This window comes from Haliotis rufescens, unplaced genomic scaffold (genome assembly GCF_023055435.1).
Source record: "Haliotis rufescens isolate VD_foot unplaced genomic scaffold, xgHalRufe1.0.p SCAF_4, whole genome shotgun sequence".
Taxonomy (NCBI): domain Eukaryota; kingdom Metazoa; phylum Mollusca; class Gastropoda; order Lepetellida; family Haliotidae; genus Haliotis; species Haliotis rufescens.
In genome coordinates, this window is record NW_025964112.1 from 58,376,098 (window position 1) to 58,399,285 (window position 23,188).

Below are 23,188 nucleotides of genomic sequence, written 5' to 3' on the forward strand. Positions count from 1 at the left end.
CAATTGTGTATGTGCTGTTTTATTCATAAATATATTTTGTAATTATATACATGTTTGTTAGTATATGAAAGTAACCACGTATTCTACGTGTACATATTAGGTACTAAATTGAACTTTTTTGTTTGTTGTTTATCGCCGCACTCAGCAATACTGTGGCCATATGCCGGCGGTCTGTAAATAATCGAGTCTGGGCCAGACAATACAGAGATTGACAATCCAGTACCTCAGTCCACGCAATCGAGATACGATGACAATCAGTCAACCAAGCCTGACCACCAGATCCATTTAGTCGCCGCTTACGACACGACAAGAATAGGTTGCTGGGGACTATGACTAGAACAGTGACACGGAGTTTAGTCGTAAGCTATGGGCAGACGGAACAACACCCGATTTACAAAAAACAAACAAATACAAATATCCTCCGAAGCAACCATATAATTTTTCAAATACAGCATCCTCCACGTTATGAATTAGTTGACATGAATATTGACAGGTAGCATACTTCCATGAGTCAATATCATCAAGCACGTGTTTTATTTGAATCAGGTACAGTTAATATCTTATGACTACCCGTGTGTCCATGGTGAATATATGAGCTTATATCCTTCGGAATAATTATGCCTACCACGATCCTAATTGGAATCGTGCCAGAGAAAAACTATTATTGAAAACGAGTACATCACGATTAGTGAGAACGTCTAAGATTGGACGACACAGCTGAATGTGATCAGTATTCTGTCTTTGTGTTTTCGCCGTTCCGTAATACGACTTTATCATGCAATACTAACAAAATGTATACATTAATTCTATCATAAACGTCTTAAAAAAACTCATAAACTCAGCACCATTAATCAGATATCGTGACAGATTAATTATTAATCGCTTAATATAATATGACACGATTCATAATCCTTTGTATTGAATATAACAGGGATTAAACCACAATAAATGTAGACAGTAGATATAATTTTAAGATTTGACGCTGTATGCATACAATTTTCAAATGGACTTTGTTCTAACATTTTAAGCTTTTGGGTATTTTATCGCACAAAACTTCATTTTTTTTGTTTTCAGATCAAACTGTGAATGCTTCAGGTATTCTGTTTATGTTTATAATTTGGTGGATAGTCGCTTGCCAGTACAGAAACGAAATACAATATTTACACCGCCCTTCTATGCGTCATTCACTTCAACGGATAAATTACTTCTTGTGATTCAAGTTTAGAAGACACAAATAAGGTTTTAATGCCGCATTTTGGTTAAACATTTCACATGAAAAATAATATGAGGTTGAAGACAGAGTAGAGGAATGCACACATGTTGGATTACAGAAAGGTTCATCGTGTTGGTTCAGCAGTCAGCCGAAGAAGTTTGCAAGATCCGTTCACAAATCCCTTGTGTATGGAATTGGTTTCAATGGCTTTTGTAAAATGTTGCTAAAAGTCTGATATTGTTTTGTCTAGTCCAAGAAACAGGAACGCACGCCATTTCCACGCCACTTCTCTCCACTAAAACCTTGCCCGGTATTGACATAAGGTCATGTTGTAGTCCTTGGTTTAGGAGGTTTATTACAAAATAAATATTTATGTCACTCTCGCCTCGCTGTCCGCACACGAGCATCGACGGCCTTCAATGACCTCATGCGATGTCTTCAAAATACGCCGAGAGGTCCATTGGTGCCGAATCGTACCAGCTGAAACAACAAAAGAAAAGACATGAACTTTAATCAAAATACCCATTGACATATCGATTGAATCCTTTTCTGCTGGTGGCAAAAAACTATATATTTTTAACTGTGCATAAAACTGTTTTGATCAAGTTAATCACTATTTGACAGTGATTCTTGAATCGTGGAAGGGACTCTATGATTTAGCAGAGGTTTCTTATTATGGATTTATTATTATTATTAATAGTTTTGACGCTCTTAGTTATCCGTCACATTATAAACTGCTTCATGTTCAGGAGGTGTATCAGAATCATTGATAAAATATCATACTTGCCCATGTGATCTATGATCAACAAGTTTATATCAATGCAACACATCTGTCTGTAATTACAGGTACATGTACTGAAAGGTATACAATCGCCCCTATGGTGAAAATAATGCACGAATGTATTATAAGAAAGGACGAGTTTTACAGGCATGTCGGATAATGGAATATTGTTTGCGATGACAAGCGTAGTTGTTTACCAGTAATATGACGGCTGTCTGTAAATGATCAAGTTTGGACAAGACAACCCAGTGATTGACATCAAGGATATACGCAATTTGGTTACTTTGACATGCATCAACCAAGTCAGTGAGCCTGACCACCCGATCCCTTTAGTCGCCTCTTCACTTAGTATCACGGTATCGCTAAATGGATCGTTCAAGGTAGCTGCAAACAGTTTGTCGGGAACATATATTTGTGTGTTCTGGAATTACAGAGTTAAGGGTTAAATTGGTAGAGCACTTAAATGGTTTGGGTATTCCTCCGTATATTTAGGAGATAAACATACTGTGTTTTCATTGTAGAGCTAGGTTACCTGTAGATTTAACCGCTCTAAATTGAATTTGGAACGGAACGCGCGCGGTTAAATTTACAGGTAACCTTACTTTACATTAAAAACACGGTATGTTTATCTCCATTCGACCATGACTAAATAAAACGCGAACTCTTTGGTGTTAGCAAATATACTGAGTGAAGCGGCATGAGTGAGTCCAGTGTTTTGAGTGAGTTATCGATCTGAATTACGGAATCACCGAACAAAATAAGGCGATGTATATACTCAAGCAGTTTGTTTACATTGTAATACTTCACTCGAACATATGACAGGCATTGACAGCATATAAGCACGGCAACTTTGTAAGCTAACATGAGGTGGGCATCCCTAAAGAAAACAAAGCAAGCTTTGCAAGGCTTTCGCTCTACATCTACACTATTATGACGTCATATCGCTCATTCTGACGCAAAAGATATGACGTCACAGCCGTTTGTAGAAAAGCCCCAAATTCCAAGCTCTCTGTTGTCTCCAAACCGTTAACACATTCCCTTTGTAGATTTCTATCGTGTTTTCTGCACGAAATGTATTGCCACACATCCTTTGAATATTGTAGTAACGGCATCTGCGCATTTTGTAACCTGTAATTGTAGAATAATGATATAATTATTTAAATATGCCTACCGACAATGACTGAAAATAGTACTATTCTATGAATATTAGCTTCCGCGGTGACGCAGCCGTCAAACCAGCTGTTTCAATCAGAGGGGTTTATTGTGATTTAATAGCCTCTGATTGGCCAATCAGAATCGAGTAAATTTCAAATTCACAGTAGAATTATAAGTAGAACACATGCAAATTGCTAAGACTCTTTACGGATTCTGACAATAGACATGTTGTCAAATGGCACTGATAAATAAATTATTATAAATGTGCAGTAACGTAACCACCAATGACGTCACGGGGTACGCAGAAAAAAAATTAATTACGCCGATTTTGAGATCTCATGTACTACCAAGACATTGCAATAAAAGATGTTTTTCATTTACAAAATAAATACAAATATTAAGTTCATGAAGATTTTCACATGATAACTTGAAATAGAGCAAAACATGCAAGGGGATCTAAATATATATTAATTATTTTGAAAACAGTAGATATGTAGAAATTGAAATGTTCATTGATGGCGCCACGACAAGTGAATGTGTCAACTTGTTCAGATCACGGCTTTTGTTGACAAGAAAAACATAAGAATTATGTTTCATTGGTTACTTTTATCTAAGACTGGAGCTAAGTTCTTGCATAAGATGTTTTAAAAACTAAAATGCGAACTCTAAAAGATTAGGCAGGATATTGGGTGACTTGGCATTGGTTAAGCCAAACGTTTTAAGTGGGTACTCGATCTTAATTAATGAAACACCGGTGACAACATATGGCACATAAGGATATGATGCGCGCGAATACCTTCCATCATTATTATTTGAAAGTGATTCGTAAACAAATGTTTATGATTTCGTCGGAATCACACAATGGACTCTGCCCCGCCGATGACGTTAGACATTAAACTTAGTTATTACACAGTATCATCATGACAACAGTACTTCGATAGGTTGTAACGTCATCAACAATTTAGACGTCAACGTTTACAATGACGTCATAAAATCAAGAATTATCCGAAATGCTTATCGTAGAAATACATTTTTTTTCTCCAACTTGAATCATATGGATAGTGATATTTAATACCTACTTCATCATTAGCTAATATATGGAATACAAATTCCGTTCTATTCTACGGATATGGCAATTTTGGAATGAATATAATAAGATTTAAACGTGCAGAATATCCCATGATCTTCCAAAGAGCGTGGCAGAATATCCCATGATCTTCCAAAGAGCGTGGCTATGTCATTATATACTTGGGAAGTCAAAATGAAACATGTGACATAAGTTTGTAGTATCCATTATCCATCAGTGATATTGTTGATTGGTTGGTTGGTTGTTAAACGCCGCACTCAGCAATATTCCAGCTTTATGACGACGGTCTGTAAATAATAGAGTCTGAACCAGACAATCAAGTGATTAATATCATGAGCATTGATCCACGCAATTTGGTATCGAGGGCATGCATCAACCAAGTCAGCGAGCCTAACCACCCGATCCCGTTAGTCGCCTCTTACGACAAGCATAGTCACCTTTTACGGTAAGCATGGGTTGCTGAAGACCTATTCTACCCCGGATATAATCAGGTAGTGGAATGCCACTGAGGCATCGGTACTCCTGCGGGATGCCACAAAGAACCCGTCCTAGACCACGTGTATCTCGTTTACGGCAATCACAGTCACTCAAGCGGATATTGAAGCAAGCTTAATTATGTTTATTTCAGGAACAGCTAATCACCCTAACCTTTATCACCAAAGAAATGTTAGTGCGGATCTAAAAACACATAATTTAAAGGATTCGAAGCCGGAAGGCTTTTGTCTGTTGTTCTTCTCGTTTACCGTGGGTTTAAGTTAATAAATACTGTGTTCATAAAATGTAGTTAATTTAATCATGTCTGAGAGAAATAATTTACTTAGGTTTACTTTTGTCTGCTAACTATCCAGTTGATGTGGTGCTATGGGAAACATGATGATCCATTGGTTGATGATGTCATTGCATTCATATGTTTCAAATGTCGGCATAGAACATCTTAACAACACTATATATATAGTAGGTATCTCCATGGGTTTAACTAATCCCCTCACCAATCTGATCTCTTTCTCTCTGCATACCTTAATTAAGTCAAAGAAAGAACGCTTTACCAAATGGTTAAACACGCTATGTGCCAAGATAAATGAGTAGCGTCACCCCAACTATCCACCACAGTTAGAAATCAAAGAAACATTTACATATGGTAACCAGTGTCTTATCTGGATCTATGTAGAGGCATTCAAAAGGATGACGGCCTCTAGATCTGTACCAAGGTGTACAACAAGCGTGAAGTTCCAGTTCATGTTGAGCAATCTACCCTTATCTTAGGTACTTTTGAGCATGTAATTTGTTTTCGATTTTAACGGAAACCGTGTCCATGCCCACAAGAAATCTCTGCTTGAAACAGAGTTGATTATACGATTCCGACTTCATCACGAGTATATGTGTTTATGAAGCACTATCAAATTGTGATAATATTGTTATGTGTTCGCGAACAGGTGAGTGTATCCTTCCCCAATGGTGGCACCCGCCACAAACACATGCAAAGGCACGTCAATTGTTTTCCTGAAGAAACACGGGAACAGGATTATGGATCAAAACTAGGGCATTGCACCGGACATTAGTTTTGTCATTCAAAGTTGGAATATCCTCCATGTGTCTACCATATTAAACTGTTTTACTGATGATTGAATGTTGCAACCTTTGCGCAAGAGTCGTGTAACGCTCTTTGAAATCTGGGAAGAAAGAACATGACACATTTGACTTACAAATAAGGCTTTCAATCAAGATGTCACCATCAAAGGACTGGATTCGTCATTGCAAAAATACTATGGTAAACTGAGTAATGAGACACGTCGACAATATGAGCTTAACAGGGAGGATTCGCATCTCCTTACCCACTGTATGTCACTCAATGTGTCAGTTGCAGCTGCTACCGGCGGAGCAGGATACGCTTACTCTTGGCGTGAACACCCGGTGGCATCACTGATTTTCAGTGACCCATTCACATAAGTGTTATCACTATAATGCCCAATAAATTTACGTTTTGAATGCATGTCTGTTGTGCAGGTCTTTGAGTATTGCGGGAATGTAGTGTAACTAAAACTTCGGGAAAAATTTGATTTAAAATTAATTAACATTATGATATTTTACTCCAGGCTTACAGCGTTAGTTTCAACTGCAAATTCCATGGATTGAATTATCAATATCATCTGATAATTTGAAAACGGTTACAGTTTTATCATCTATATATACGTTCGACACATTGTCTCATAGGTTTTCGAGTGTATATTGGTATTAAGTACGAGCTGAATTCCCACCTCCTATATCCGATGATTGCCATGTGGGATTTTTTTCTCAAACCGACAGCCATATTTCTAATACACTTGTCAGGAACATCTAGTTTAGAAATGTATTTGTACGCACAATAACAACAAAGCACAAAGCCACATTTAAGATGGAAAGTGAGTTGAATAAATAAATTAACAAAAAAAAACAATTATAGGAAATTGTATCGATAAAATACATGAAACTGAAATATGTGTTTGCAACCTTTCACTAAATTAGTGATCATATCAAACGTTAGTTATGAGCCAAACAACGTAATGTGTAACTATTACATGACAATAATTATATCACATGAGAAATAGTGACATATAGAATGAACATGACCGTGGACCATAAATATTGTAGCCGTAGCAAGATACCTTTAATACGGGATGGAGATTTATTAATGCCATTAGGATTACGATTTGCAAATATGACTTTTTCTGTGATTAATGGTCACATGGAGACCTCTTGTCTTAACATATTAAACATCCAATTCGCGTTAGTTGATGTATAACGTTAAAAGTTCAACGGGATAAAATAATGAATAATGGGTCCTGGGGCAAATACCCATAAGTAATGTCATTTACTAACTTCTTCTCAGTTGGAATGATTGTCATGGACCGGTTATTGTATGAATTCATTGGTTGAAATCAATATCACGTGTAGAAGATCATATTTTCCGTGACAAATATGACATTTTGGCTATTGTCTCATTGTAAAGCTTATCTATCAATCAGCAATTCACGCCTTGTCACACGTAGCTGGTTTGTTGAAGCGTATTGACTATTATCTCTATACAATACGCATAAAACAGACCGCCTCTGTGGTCTAGTGGAGCGGAAGGTCCGGGGTTCGATCCCCGGCCGCGTCATACCGAAAGACGTTAAAAGATGGTACTTGTTGTTACCCTATCTGGCGCTCGGCATTAAGGGGCTGAAACAAGGAGTGGTCGGCTCGGAGTCAGTATACTGTGTCTGAGTGGGGTATTCATGTTAAACTGTGGCATGGTATCTCAGTGAGCTAGCACTATAAATCGGCATCAGTCCGAAATACTACAAGCAGCCACACACACTCACACACACACACACACACACGCCGCTATATAAGTGCAATAATCTTGGGCGCGACGTTAAACCCAATTTTACCTCACCTCACCATAAACCAAAATCTAACGCGTGTTCGGTATTTGTGTGTATAAATAAAAGCGACAAAGCTAAACAGACGGACAACAGAATGTACATGCATATACCCATGTTGACCAATATGGGTTTGATATACCCATGTTGGCGTGAAGAAATGGTTATTCTATGGTCATGTATTGGAAACGAGTATCACAGTTGTGTTTTGGACCTAACGTTTACAGCGTTGCTGGGACTGTTTTGAGCCTACTACTGTTTTTTAATGAAACCCAGTTTTCAAGTGAATACTTTCTATTGTCTGGCAGTTAATGCTATGTGTTGGGTGAGTGACAATGACATCCGCTACCTTGATCACAAGTCCAAGTACTTGTTGTAGCCCTGCCTGGCACTCGGCATCACGAGTCTGCACGGTGTCAGTATACTGTGTCTGAGTGTGATATTCATGTTAAACTGCAGCATGGTATCTCAGTGGGCTAGCACTATAAGACCAGCCTTGGTCTAGGGCAAGCAGCCACACACTCAAACACGTGCATGCAAGTCTCTGTATAAGGGCAATAATCTTGATCGTCACGTTAAACCCCATTTCACCTCACCTCACCCCACAAATGAATGTACAGTGTCTCATAAGTCCATATCTGCATCCAACCCGTTCTCAAGGTTAAGCAGGATGGACAGACAGTATACTATTTTGAAGGACAATGTCACACTAACTGAAATCGAGTAGGGGATGCAAGGTCGTCAAGGCATCTAAGGCGCCTCAGTTCACTGAGCCGAGTTACCTTCACTAAGTATTGCCAGAAAACTTTGATTATGGTTTACACTTCATTACCTACAGAGTTTCAATCTACGTAGATAGTAAGTCCTACGTAGGCGATAGTAAGTCCTACGTAAGAGATAATAAGTCCTACGTAGGAGATGATAAGTCCTACGTAGGAGATATTAAGTCCTACGTAGGAGATAGTTATTCTAGGCCATAATAAGTCCTACGTAGGAGATACTTAGACAACAAAAATTCACCGTGACCCTACTACGCTACCATAGTCAATCAGATAAGTTAACAGGGGTGGGAGAAACCTTGAAAACTGAGAAATTTGAGAAAACAACTGTGATTATCTACCTAAATGAAACGGACATGTTACCAAACGAGGTACAGGAATATATGAAAATGTTAAACATCAACGACAGAGAATAACTAGTTTCGATTATCCGCCGAAACAGATTCCATTGCCAATCGCAAATGAAATTAAATGATTTCAGTCATTTTTTTTGTCGAAGAAATCAAGCTCCTAAACACAACAATACGTCAGTCATGAAACACGTGACCTCGGAAAGCACGTGCAAGGGGGCATGCCAGAATCACCATTCACTCAGACTCGGTAGTGGGCAGACCCATATTTTTTTTTCTTGGAACCAGACTCTTAAAGACGCTTTATGAAACACATTTAATTGCAACGTGCTGAACATTTATATGCCATGGACCTGTTGCAGGTGAGCACACGTCAGAATATTGTTGCCCAAATGCTGCATGTTTCTAAGCAGATTGTGGGCCAGATACCAACAAACATATCACGTCGATGATCGACGCCGCTATGGACGTCCAATGGCTTCGACTCCAGCCCATATCGTTTTGTGGGTGGGTCCATAATGGCATGGGGTGGTATCACAATGACTGATCGAACTGCACGCCACATTATTCATGGAAATGCAGGGGCACAGGTAAATACTATCGAGGTATTATCAGTTGCACAACGTGTTGGGCATTGTTACATCCTTCAAGATAGCAATGCACGTGCTCATTGTGCCATGATTGTGACCCAGTTCCTCCAACAGCAAAACATCCATGTCATGCCAAGATTAGCATTCAGTCGTGACCTTTCCCACATTGAACACGCGTGGGACGTCATTGGCAGACGTGTACGTCAATGTCAAAATCCATCCACTACTATCAATGAAATCGGTGTTGCTTTCACGGAAGAGTGGAAAAGTATGAGTCAAGCTGACATTGGTCGAATCATCAGAAGCATCCATCTAGTCGTCCTGAAGATGTGACGTCGGAAATACAAGTTGAAGCTGTTTACTACGGAAGCGTAGTATGGCCACGGTGATTTTTTTGTCTACGTATCGCCTACGTAGGACGTATTATCTCCTACGTAGGACTTAGTATCTTCTACGTAGGACTTAATATCTCCTACGTACATGTAGGGGATACTAAGTCCTACGTAGGAGATAGTGATTATGGGCCATACTAAGTCCTACGTAAGAGATGGTAAGTTCTGCGTAGGAGATACTAAGTCATACATAGGCGATAGTAAGTACTACGTAGGAGATACTAAGTCCTACGGAGGAGATAGTAATTCTTGGCCATACTAAGTCCTATGTAGGAGAAAGTAAGTTCTACGTAGGAGATAGTAAATCCTACGTAGGAGATAGTAAGTCCTACGTAGGATATACTAAGTCCTACGTAGGAGATAGTAATTCTTAGCCATACTAAGTCCTATGTAGGAGATAGTAAGTCCTACGTAGGCGATAGTAAGTCCTACGTAGAAGATACTAAGTCCTACGTAGAAGATACAAAGTCCTACGTAGAAGATACTAAGTCCTACGTAGGAGATACTTAGATAAAAAAAAAACATTCACCGTGGCCCCACTACGCTTCCGTAGTTTTCCGCATGTTTATGTCCATTATAATATATCAGTATATGGCTGACATCATTGGGACCAGTTTTGGGTGAGTACAGCCCATATGAACTGGCATGCACAACATGAGCATGTTGTCCGTAATACCAAGGCGTACCAAGAGTGTTAACAGAAGATCACCAGCTGACAGGGCTAAACACATTCAGGTACCTTTTGACCAGAATCCTGATAAATATCGAACCCTGTCAGTTTAATGTTGCATTCAAGGGACAACGTCAAGGAAAGCTCTGTTCATTTTGCTACTGCTTCAGAATGTTGCTTTGCATGACTACCCCATGCTCCTAACTTTCCTCACCTAGCATCATTTTTATCTCTTTCCGAAATTTAAATCATATCTGTGTGGCAGAGATTTCAGGCCCCCTTCTTTGTTGGCGGCGTGGTAAGAAGACATTGGGAGATGGAGGAAATAAGAAATAAATCACAGAAATCAATCGTTTGGTCAAGCCTATACTACAGCATAAACCACATTGCGATATACGCAAAAAGTAATAATAAGAATGTCCTATCCACGAACTATCCACGAATTGGATAGTAAATGGGAATGTCTTAAATAACACTGATCAAAATTCATTACACGCATACGCGCACGCACACGCGTACACGCGCGCACACACACACACACACACACACACACACACACACACACACACACGGGGGCACGGGTGGCCCAGTCGTCTAAGGCGCCGCAATTCGCTGTGCAGGGTTGCGTCCCTTGGGCAAGCTAGAAACCTATGATTGTGGGTTCGAATTCCGGTTCGCCCCGATTATGTTTCCGTGCCCGTGGGTTTCACCGAAGTGGTAAACGTCTGAGACCTGCATCACTTCGGGCTTTCATCCCACATTAAGCTGACACGCCGTGATATAACTGGAATACTGTTAAAAGCGACGTTAAACCCAACTCACCCAATACACACACACACACACACACACACACACACACACACACACACACACACACACACACACACACACACACACAAACACTTCCCCATTCTCTCCTTGTCCACTGTCCACTGTCTCTTCACTTGTGTCATTCTTTATATTTCTTCTTTTTTTCAATTAAATCTGAGTCTCAACGGGGTCCCCCATTTCTGTAATGCGATGACGCATGAACAAACAATGTCCTATCATTAATAAATGATATATCTGCAGTTTGCCAATTAGTAAGTTAGATTTTTGCCAGATAAAATTATTTTTCTCTTACAGCGAAAATATTATACTTTAACTAGGTGCTTATTGTGCAAATAACAAGATGTACATGGCTGTGATGCAGGATTCTAATCTACTTTCAGAGATATATCAACAAGAGAACTGGAATCAGGAGAATCGCCTGTCATCTTGCGAAAAACAGGGATCCATCATGTCAGAACAATGCAGTGATACGTTCATGAAAGGCACTGAGATTTTGTTGATGTGTTACTAACAATCTAACTTTCGACATGATTGGATGATTTGTGTCGGTAATAAACTTTTATTGCTTGTTAACATTTACTGTAATGTATAATGGCGTACTGTGACATTTGTAAGGCATGCATGATAAACGGCGTATCGAAAAAGAACGTAAACAGCTTATACAGTGGAAGCCTGACTCCTTTGCAGGATATCATCAGCATCCACGGCTTGTAAAATCCTCGTAGCTTCAATATAGATGCACAGCAACATTGTCGGTTCTATTCAATGTCCTTGCCCAATATGACTTCAAAGATATCTGTGATCTACTGTGTGTTCGGCATGTAGCTTGTAATGATACAGCGTATCTCTTAGCTTCAACATAACGTTATCACTTCAAGTAATACTGTTCCTTAAATACAACATAAAGATAAAACAGTTTGCAAAACGATATCTTACAACTCTCACAGCGCGAAATGACAAGTTGGGCTCACGAAATTTTCTTTGGGATTTGAAACCTTAAAACCGTATCAGAAAGTCTAGACGTTACTTTATCTGTAAAAAAACACCAGAAGGGGAATATGTCTGTCCTACCCCTCGTTGTATGCTAGTATTACAAGAACAAGTTATGAGTGTGTGAGTTTGGTTTAACGCCGCACTTAACATTATTCCAGTTATATCACGGCGTGTCAGCTTAATGTGGGAGGAAAGCCCGAAGTGATGCAGGTCCTAGACGTTTACCACTTCGGTGAAACCAACGAGCACGGGTATGGTGCTGACAAACCTAAAAACATAATCGGGGCGAACCGGGATTCGAGCCCACAATCATAGGTTTCTGGCGTGGCCAAGGGGCATGATTCTGCACAGTGAATCGCGGCGCCTTAGACGACTAGGCCACCCCTGCCCCCGAACAAGTTATGAATTGTATCACATGATGACATTTTCGGGAAGGTCAGTGAGACACACATAATCCCAGTTTCATCTGAAATTCTTCTTAAGGATGTGAACACAATTTCGAAGCAGGTATGTAGGACCCATACCGATCCCGGATGTCAAACCAATGCCAAACGGCGCCATGCTCAGGATGGTATACTATACACACGGTGTCATTTCCGATTTGACATGTTGAAGCGATCTGTCCGTCTTGATATCGATGTCCTTTCATATTTTTGTCTATATTTACTTAGCACGGGGTACTCTTTACTGTCCTTTCTTTCTGTTGTTTGCGTTAGGCTTGCAGTTGAGAAATAAAATATCTTTATAAGGTTCGTGGCCATGCTATTCCTCAAATATCTTCAACAGAATAAAAATATACAAAGGGTCTACTATTCGAATGGATGAGGGTCTTTAGATTTGTCAACATAATGCCGTAATCGGCTTTTCAAAAATTCAACAAGAAACACGACTATACATGAGGTAATATACCCTTGTATTACAGTAAACTACGGTTATAACGAACACGCTTATAACGAACTGACGGATATAACGAACTTATTGTTTTGGTCCCGACTAAAACAGATTATTCGCGGACAGGCAAGTCACAGAGTCTGGCCATCCGATCCACGGAAATCATCTCCTGTGACCGGAAATGATGCTGAGAAACTATTTTAACCTGGGATTGACGGTGTAAAAATGGGAGTCATTACCTGTCGCCATATGATCCTGGTTGGTAGTTATCAAAAGATCTTTTCCCCCATCTGAATGGAACGCGTACCCCTCTCTTTCCCCAGCGTAAAGGCAACTTTGGAGAGGGGCAGTCACATAACGTAGAGTAACGGTTATAGTAACATTCCTTTGTGCAGTCCAAATATCTCGCCGTAACGGATGTGAAAACACAGCACAGCACTACGCATGACAGGAAGAGCAGTATTGTTCTTGACATAATTTCTGAAACAGAAATGGAAATTGTGTCATTATTCGTGTGGAAAGTGGGAAGAACGAGATGGACATTTATTGGATGTACTATAAGATATTGTAACAACAAAGAACGTTTCTTCTGCAGAAACTAGATACATATACAAATTTAAACGTCTTTAACTCGATATTTAGCTTAGGAAAATGTAGCATGAACTTTCTTACTAAACGATTAAGTAGAAATCGATATGTTTCAACTGTTAACACGCAATGTTAGGGAGACCAAACATACAGGTAATGTGTTATCTGAATATATATACCTTAATTCTGTTGTATTTTTTATACTGAACCGCAAAAGAAACGTCATCATGGATAGATATATGAGAAACCTTATTTGTCCAAACACTGTAAACATACTTTTAGATATATTAAAGAGATGAAACCGACCTAAAGGTTGAAAATAAAGTGTCAAATGTTCCTAAAGTGAAACACAACACTAGTCTCTGAGAACATGGCATCACAAGTCAGAATCCTGTGTGTCCACCGTGTGTATTGATGACTGCCGTGCAACGTCGATATATGGAATGGATGAAGCGGTTGGTGAAGGCCAAAGGCATTTGAGCCCACACTCTGAGGAACGCCTGGCGCAGTTCAGCTGCAGTTGTCGGCTTTGGTCGGACGTCATTCAGCCGTTTTTTAATCTCGTCCCACAGGTGCTCAATGGGATTTAAATCGGGACTGAGGGCAGGCCACTGCATGGTTCTGATGCCATTCTGCTGGAGGAAGTCTCTTGTTGCTCTCGCAGTGTGGGCACGGGCGTTATCATGCTGAAACTCGTGGTTGCGGCGACGTGCCAAATGAAGTATGGCGTGTGGTCTCAAGACTTGATCAATGAACCGAGCTGCTGTGACACCATTGCCTCTCCCAGGACCGATGTTCTGGAAGACCACAGGGCCGACCCTCTGTGCAAGACTAAATCCACCCCACACAATGATGCTCGGACCACCCCACGAGTCTCTCTCAACAACACAAGCATCCGAATAACGTTCCCCACGGCGTCGCCAGACGCTCTCTCTCTCTCTGCCATCTGCTGTTGAGATACAGTAACGGCTCTCGTCTGAGAAGGGGGCTCTTTTCCACTGCTGGTGGCGCCAATGCTTTTGCTGTGTTGCCCACTGAAGACGGTCCCGGCGATGACGTGGTGTCAGAATGGGTCCTCAGTTTGGCCTGTGACAATGGAGGTGTCTGCTCGTCAATCGTCGACGCGCGGTGTCCGCACTAATGTGTCGCTGGTGTGTCCCCATGGTCTGTCGAGCAGTTTCCGTAGCAACAAAGCGATCTTAAAGATGCTGTCGCACAATCTGACGATCCTGACGTCGGGTGGTGACCCTTGGTCTTCCACTACGTGGTCGGCCATCTGTAGTGTTGGCGGTCTGTTACCGTTGCTGGAGCCTGTATATTGTCCTTACGTGGACTTGAAATGCATTGGCTACATGCCGGGCGGTTTGTCCAGTTTGCAATCGTCCAAGGGCTTAGTGTCGCTGATTTCTTGACAATCTTGGCATGTTCAATAACGAATGAATTTTATCCGATCTGGGTGGATTTGTATAGGGCAAGAAATGGGGGAACGCATGTGCATTTCACTTTGCACGGAACTCACTTTCATCGGGAACCATGACCGTTGCCGAGATGCGTTTAGGCGATCGGTTTTATTGTCATCTGCTTTGTTTTTTATCATCAAATTTCATTTTTCCGGACAAGGTAATGTTAAATTTTAGAAACTTTGACAAAAATTACCCAGATATTTAAATGACAATTTTTCATGCAATGTAACTAGAGGTGACGTTTCTTTTGCGGTTCAGTATATATGTACACGACAGAATTCAGATCGGCATATATAGATTTATAATGTGTGTGCGTGAGTATGTGCGTGTGTCTTGCTCGCTCAATAGAGGCAACTTGTGTCCCCGTAGACAACTCAGATTCACAAACTGTCTTTTCTTTTTCTACCGAGTGTGCTAAACAAATTCTTTCATAAATATATAATGTCAACGCTAGAGAGTAATCATTCACGATTATCTGCCGAAACATATTTCATTGTGCGTGAGGGGCAAAATAGTGAAAGGTTGAAATTGATTTGAATGGATCACTGAAAGTCAGTGATGACCAGGTGTTCGCGAACATGATGGTGGAAGACGAATGCATCATACTGATCTCCAGTTCATCACATACAACTGAAAAGGGGATCATACCAAAATATTACGACCCAGACAAAAAATATAATTGATTCAGTGCATGAAATGAAAGCTATGTCAACAGCAGTGCATTTTTACAGACGTGAGGCAAAGAAATCATCTAAAATCACATCGAAATTCTTGAAATAAATGTGTCTGAGAAAAAGTAAGTTTTAGCGGCACAGTCGTAGCTATAACGACGCTGAACACGCATATGTCTCAAGACAAAAAGCAGTTCAGAGAATTGTGTAATGGTAGCATTGCTTTAAAAATACATTTTGACATTCTATAAGTACAATAAAACCATTAGTGTTTTCTATTTGATGTCATTTCATTCAACAGCACATACGTGTAGATGTATAACAAGATATAACCGAAAAAAAGATAATATTCTTTTGGTCTACAAAATTACAAAGTTAGAGCACAGAACTTAACTGTTACAAAAATGGACCTTTTAATGTAGCTGGTCATTTTTAACTATGAAACCTGATGCAGATCATGTATGTTATAAGATACAACAGCTGCAGTGTGATTCAAAGAGAAAGAAACGAGGCAACGTGGAAGCGCCTGATAAGAATCTACACAATACTTAAATGTGAGACATATGATCTTAAATTCGCAACTCATCACGTTAAAGTCGACCTGCTAGATTAGTGTCAGTGCTTGAACAACGGATATATCCACCCCCATCAATCTCCTTCTCCTAAGAGCTACCTAGCTGGCGGAAACACAAATGGCGCCATTAATCAGGCGGAGTGAACACCCACAGACAATGTTTGTTGATCGATACGGATGACAAAGTCCGATGTTTAACGAAACGCACTTTTTCAAGTCATCTCATCTTAGGATTCTATCCACGCGGTTACTTTTTCCACTAAATTTCAGCAGAGTCAACACAGCAATAGCAGATTAAAACGAAGGACTCAACATTTCTTCTCCATCTTCCGTTCATTACTCTTCCATCAACAAATGACACACAGTATTTCGGTTCTGTTGGAAATGTTTTCAACTGGACCGGCAACCAAGTCGAAGCCATTAATCTTTTAGCCTGTTTATTCAAGTGTGTTCGCTGAACCGTGCACTTAATATAAATTTACGGTACGGCATCATCGTACATTGAAGGTAATTGGCTGTATGGCTTACATTGTGGCAGTGTTCGCATAACTAACACCAACAAGAGGTTCGTAGTCTCTGGACCTTAACTCTTAACTTTTTTACAAAATATCCAGCCATGATAACAAATTCACCAATTGTATTGTACACAATGTCATCGCGGATAATCTTTTTTTTTTATCACAATTAGCTATATATAGAAAGAATACCCCCTGTTTGATAGTGGCTAAGAGGAAACAGACAAGAAACGTAATTCTATAGTAAGGTATTTGATACGGGGGCCATAGTAGTTTTGTTTAAGTTTGCATTGTTTTCAGCCTTGTAACGTTTTGTTAACGCATGTGGTTTTGTGGTCAACTCGTATTTTCACGTGTATATCTTTTGCCCAGCAGTTTTGATACGGAAGACTGTGGTCCACACTCTGGTGTCCTTGTTCTTTAATTAATACCACGTGAGAATGGATTTTTGTCAACTGATCATTTAATATTCATAACAAAATTGAACTAAGAAACATTTGAAGGATTTATATCAACTTTGCCAGTACTGCCAATCAGCCGAGGCTAGCCCTAATTTAATTAAAGTATTGGCATTATGCTTGTCGTGCAGTGATCATGTCAAAAATAACATCAAATCATCTTTGAAGTGTTGCATTTTTATGTTAACGTCGTCACTACACAATGAACAATTCAATTGAGCTTTATATGATGTGCCTCAAGGCGGCTGTTGTTATATTCATATCACAGAAGCGTATGAAGTACACTCGTGCTGTCAAACTGTCTGCAACTGGGGCCTTGTATGGTTTATTCTGAACGACAGACTGACATGTCTTGTTTTAGTTCCCTCAATTTATTATGATTCATTCTCTTTTTTGCTCCTGTTATATCGAGCAACAGATATTTTTTTTATTCCAGATATTCCACAGAACAAAATAAAAGAAAACTTATTTCCACAAGCATTAGCAAGCTCTGCTAAAAACAGAAACTATTGTATGATATCAAATTGTATCCTAATAGGAATACCGACGAAATTATTCTGAAATGCATTTACTTTAAGATTGTCAAAACATTTAGTTGATAATTATTGTCCATTGAATACAAATAGCTGTTTGTTTCTTCTCTTTGTCTGAACAGACAAGAACCGTGGTAACAATGGTAAATGTACGCCTTCTTCCGGTGCTTCCAAATCCCAGAGCCAGACTGAAGCGGCCATAAAACTATCCGCCACAGCGCCCCCTGTCGGGGAAATGACTATTTGCAGATGGTATACGGATTCTGACTACCTTAATCGGATTTAACGGCCTTTACAAGATCAATGGCAACTCTTGATTTCCGTTTTGTATTGTCTGCATTTGGTATAGCCTCGTTGGTGACAATCACGATGTAGAGTTACACAAAATGAAGTGTGAACGCACCCTCGTTATTTCAACGATATACTATATACAGGTATATTGACTTCGAATTCGTACATAAGGTATAGTTGTCCGTTTTGATTTCTGCGTTGCTCGTATTTGAAATGGAATCGTATTATATTTTAAGATGCGATACATCACGATCAATATACAGAAGGCTGTCGAAAGCTTCATCCGATCTGTCTTCAACCACAAGGTGAGGTGAGGTGAAATCGGGTTTAACGTCGCGTCCAAGATTATTGTACTTATATAGCGACGTGCATGTACGTGTGTGTGTTTGTGTGGCTGCTTGTACTAGTTCGGACTGATAGCAGTTTATAGTGCTAGCCCACTAAGTACCATGCCGCAGTTTAACATGAATACCCCACTCAGACACAGTATACTGACTCCGAGCCGACCAGTCCTTGTTTTAGCCCCTTAATGCCGAGCGCCCGACAGGGTAACAACAAGTAACATCTTTTAACGTCTTTTGGTATGACGCGGCCGGGGATCGAACCCCGGACCTTCCGCTCTCCGGGCGAACGCTCTACCACTAGACCACAGAGGCGGTCTTCAAGCACAAGAGTCGAGCGAGCTGTTTTCACCACTTGGGCATGATGCATTAAGATATTCCCATTCATCTCATCGTCACATTTATCTATGTCTATTATATAAAAATCGCTTCCTTCTAAAGATAATCGGATTGGAATTATAACTGACATACCAGTCATGTGCGTCATGTGTTATAGTCATCCAACGAAACGAAAAAGATTTGTACAATTGATTGATATACACTCTACTTTTGCAGCAAATTCATCAAAGGTGACATTTATCAATCGGGATAAAACAGCAGACCAACACAGGATTTCATCATTCTTTAAATCTCTTTACCAAGTTATATAACTATCAAAACTCCAGTAATAGTCCTATTTCCGAGAGACCACGTCACGTGTGGGTGACTTGTGTAATTTGCTGTAACTTTAATTTCCGCTCTCTTCTTTGCATCCAAGTCAGGACGATCGTGTTCCCTATTTATTATACGTGTTTTATCAGCCGAAATCGTTATCGATACTACAATGAGAAATGAGTGTTAACACGGATAAGGACTGAACGATTGAGGTTTATGTGCACTTCTTAGAACGGCATCCCCACACAACTCGATGTATCAGTGACAGCGCTGGAAACTCGCACATGACGCTACCAACTTTTTTTTATAGTGCGGTGTGTGTATGGCAGCGTGCGTTTTAGTGTGTGTGCTATGGCGATATTTATTGGGAGAGTCACTGTTAATGGACACATTTGTGAATACTGATTTGATTGGTTTCAACGCCGATCTGGCCAGTATTTCAGCCATAATATTACGTGTCCGTTTAATGTGAGTGGAAGCCCAAAGCTACGAAGCTCATAGGTGTAACCTGATTATTCCCTTAGTCATGCTACCAGACCCCCATAGCAACTGTCTCGTAGCTTACATACCAGTGACAGAATAATAACAATAATAATAATAATAATAATAATAATAATAATCAACAGCTACAACAGGTTACAGCTAGGCTGCTCCAATGCGCTATACATTAATAATACCCACGGCCAATTCGTATGCACTTTCCCTGTGCCCCGTTTGCAGGACCACGTGCCACCACATGTAATCCCTGATTTGAGGAGAATATCCTCTGTCAGGAATCCGACCCAGAAGACCAGTTATCGTCCCCGTTTTGCAACAGATCCATCGACAGCGACGATTGCGTTTATGCCATACAACGTGTTTATCGGGGAGCTGTTTCAACAGGACAACAGGAGAACGCTCCGCCGCAAACAGCTCGTGTCACGGTAGATTACCTTCATAATGCCAACATCAACGGCTTGCCCTGGCCGTCGAGATCTCAGGATCTCAAACCAATCGAACACCTCTGGGATGAACTCGATCGACGTGTACGTCAACGTGAGAACACACCACAGACACTCCCACAACTGGCCAACGTATTACAAGCAGAATGGCTTAGAATTCCGCAAAACAGAATTCGTACACTTATCCAGTCTGTGCCGAGGAGATGCAGAGCCGTGAATGCTGCCCGGGGCGGTCTCACGAGATTCTGAGTTCAGCGCAACCTTGTTGCCTTATGTGACATGAGACCGCCTCCGTGGTCTAGTGGTAGAGCGTCCGCCCGGAGAGCGGAAGGTCCGGGGTTCGATCCCCGGCCGCGTCATACCAAAAGACGTTAAAAGATGGTACTTGTTACCCTGTCTGGCGCTCGGCATTAAGGGGCTAAAACAAGGACTGGTCGGCTCGGAGTCAGTATACTGTGTCTGAGTGGGGTATTCATGTTAAACTGCGGCATGGTATCTCAGTGAGCTAGCACTATAAATCGGCATTAGTCCGGACTAGTACAAGCAGCCTCACACATACATACACGTGCATGCACGTCGCTATATAAGTGCAATAATCTTGGACGCGACGTTAAACCCCATTTCACCTCACCACCTTATGTGACATGACAATGAACAGTTTTCAATGCCTTTGTACAACGAGAATATGTGACTATCGAGCTCCAAAATTTCATATTTGTATCTATGATATTGAATTAATAATATCGACTTTATTAGGTAAAAACAAATTACGAAAAAATCTATCTGTGAGTTTCTTTTTTTAAAAGAGTGTATACGATTTAACGTATGACACGTGATAAACCCTTAGCCGTTTGACAATTCCTAGATATCGAGTGTTCATTATAAAGGTTCTTACACTTGAAACCTTGAGTTAAAATGCTGCATGCAGGTATACTGCTTATGCCTCGTCTCTCATATACTAATGGCGTTTTTATACGATTCATGTGTATAATTAAAATAAGCACAATACGAAAAGATATTGTTACAGAACTACAAGACTTAATTAATTTTCCAATATATTTGTACTGCTAAAAAGATCGATGATGTTCTATTAAATCACATGTTATGAAGTATAATAACCCCTTAAGCATATCATACCTCATTTTAATTCTTGTATTCTCAAATTTCGCAGTAGCCTATGTAACCAGGTATAGGTTGAAAGGATAAATACAAATAGATCATTCTTCAAAGGACAGTAGAGGATTCGGATTTAATTGATAGACGAGATGAGACGAAATTAGATATAAACTAGTCACGTTCAAGATCATTGCACTTATATAGCGACGAGCATGCACGTGTGTGTGTCTGCTTGCACTAGCCCTGACTAATGCCGTTTAGTACATGTAATGTTATCCCGTGGTTTAACATGGATACCCTAATCACACACAGTATGACTCTGAGCCGAGGTGTCCTATATTCCCCTGAATGCCGAGCGTCAGGCGTGGTAACAAGAAGTACCATATTTAACGTTTTAGGTTTGACACGGCCGGGAATTGAACCACCGATCTTCCGCTCTCCGGGAAGTTGCTCTGTTGACTACCTCAGCATCTGTATAAACTATGCAAACCATTTGTAATCAAAACTCTGATGAAATGAGGAAAACATTATTATCAAAGAATTGTAAGGATTTGTTTGAGTGCAAAGGTAACTATTAATGAACCCTTTATTGGACATCATCATATTTTGAAAATCTGTTGAATCATATCGAATTTTGTCATGGTATAAGAAGAAAATAACGTTATATGTAAGTATTGTATTTTAAACTACCATTGGTTGGTTGGTCTGTTGTTTAACGCCGCACTCAGCAATATTCCAGCTATATGACGACGGTCTGTAAATAATCGAGTCTGGACCAGACAATCCAGTGATTAATATCATGAACATCGATCTACGCAATTGGGATGGATGACATGTATCAACCAAGTCAGCGAGCCTGACCACCCGATCCCGTTAGTCGCCTTTTTACGACAAGCATAGTCGCCTTTTACGGCAAGTATCGGTTGCTGAAGACCTATTCTACCCCGGAATCTTCACGGATCTTTAAACTACCAAACGAGCTAAAGGGAGATCATGTAACTTGGCAGTCGCATTAAATTTGATACAACTCCCGCAACCACAACCTTGTCTGTGGGTCCATATTCATATTGTTGCTTCAATACTACGCATCTTTGAATTTCATTTGTTAATCCGTAACACTTGTCGAAACAATGAAATTCAAAGATGACCTAACAACAAAACACTGACCATACGCTGGACAATAACTTGTCTATGTCAGTATGAATTGCTTACGGATCTTTCTGGAGAAAGATGAAATTGAACGCTTTATGAATTTGGTCTTTATGAATTTGGGTAAAAAATGAGCTGATTACTCCAGTCGTGGTCATGGGACGAAAACAAGGTCCTCGGGTACTTTGTTTTAGTATAATGTCCTCGCCAAGAGAAGTTATTTGTATCATGAGTACCACTCGACAGTTAATGAATACTGGATTGACACATAGACAGTGTCTTAGTAATTAATATGAAACTATGTCTAGAACTGGCATAAAATGGACAACATGCCATGAATCACACCCTCATTTGAGGTGACCCGAGGTACGGCAAATTCTTATATCCATGTAATGTCTTTACTGAATTGTCAATGAAAGAGAATAGCAAGTCTAGATTATCCGCAGAAACAGATTCACACAGGGGTTCATTTGCTGCCTATATGTAGTCATCAACTACAAGACTGAAAAACTTTAATCAGTGGATTATACAATTAAATACAAAGGTATTTTTGGTAGTTTAATTGCCAATCTGTACACACCTAGTTCCTTTAATGGCCAATTCTTACAAAAGAAACATGAAATGCTTTGCAACTAATATCGGTTGCCCATACCAGCCTTCATAATAAAAGAGTATTTTTATGCAAAAGATAGTGTTTTAGGTTCTCTGTAATTGCCATGAAAATGAGTTTCGAAATTTAGATTATCTTATTTCATTTACAT

General features: G+C 40.0%; 1 long non-coding RNA gene across 1 annotated transcript in view; it reads right to left on the reverse strand.

Moving 5' to 3' along the window:
- Positions 1–417: 417 nt before the first annotated feature.
- The window catches only part of LOC124114176, a 45,435-nt gene continuing 22,664 nt past the window's right edge, over positions 418–23,188 (reverse strand). The window contains exons 2-3 of the long non-coding RNA XR_006857849.2: positions 13,373–13,613; positions 418–1,693 (exon numbers count right to left, since the gene is read on the reverse strand). This is a non-coding gene — a long non-coding RNA (uncharacterized LOC124114176). The remainder of the gene's footprint in view (positions 1,694–13,372; positions 13,614–23,188) is intronic.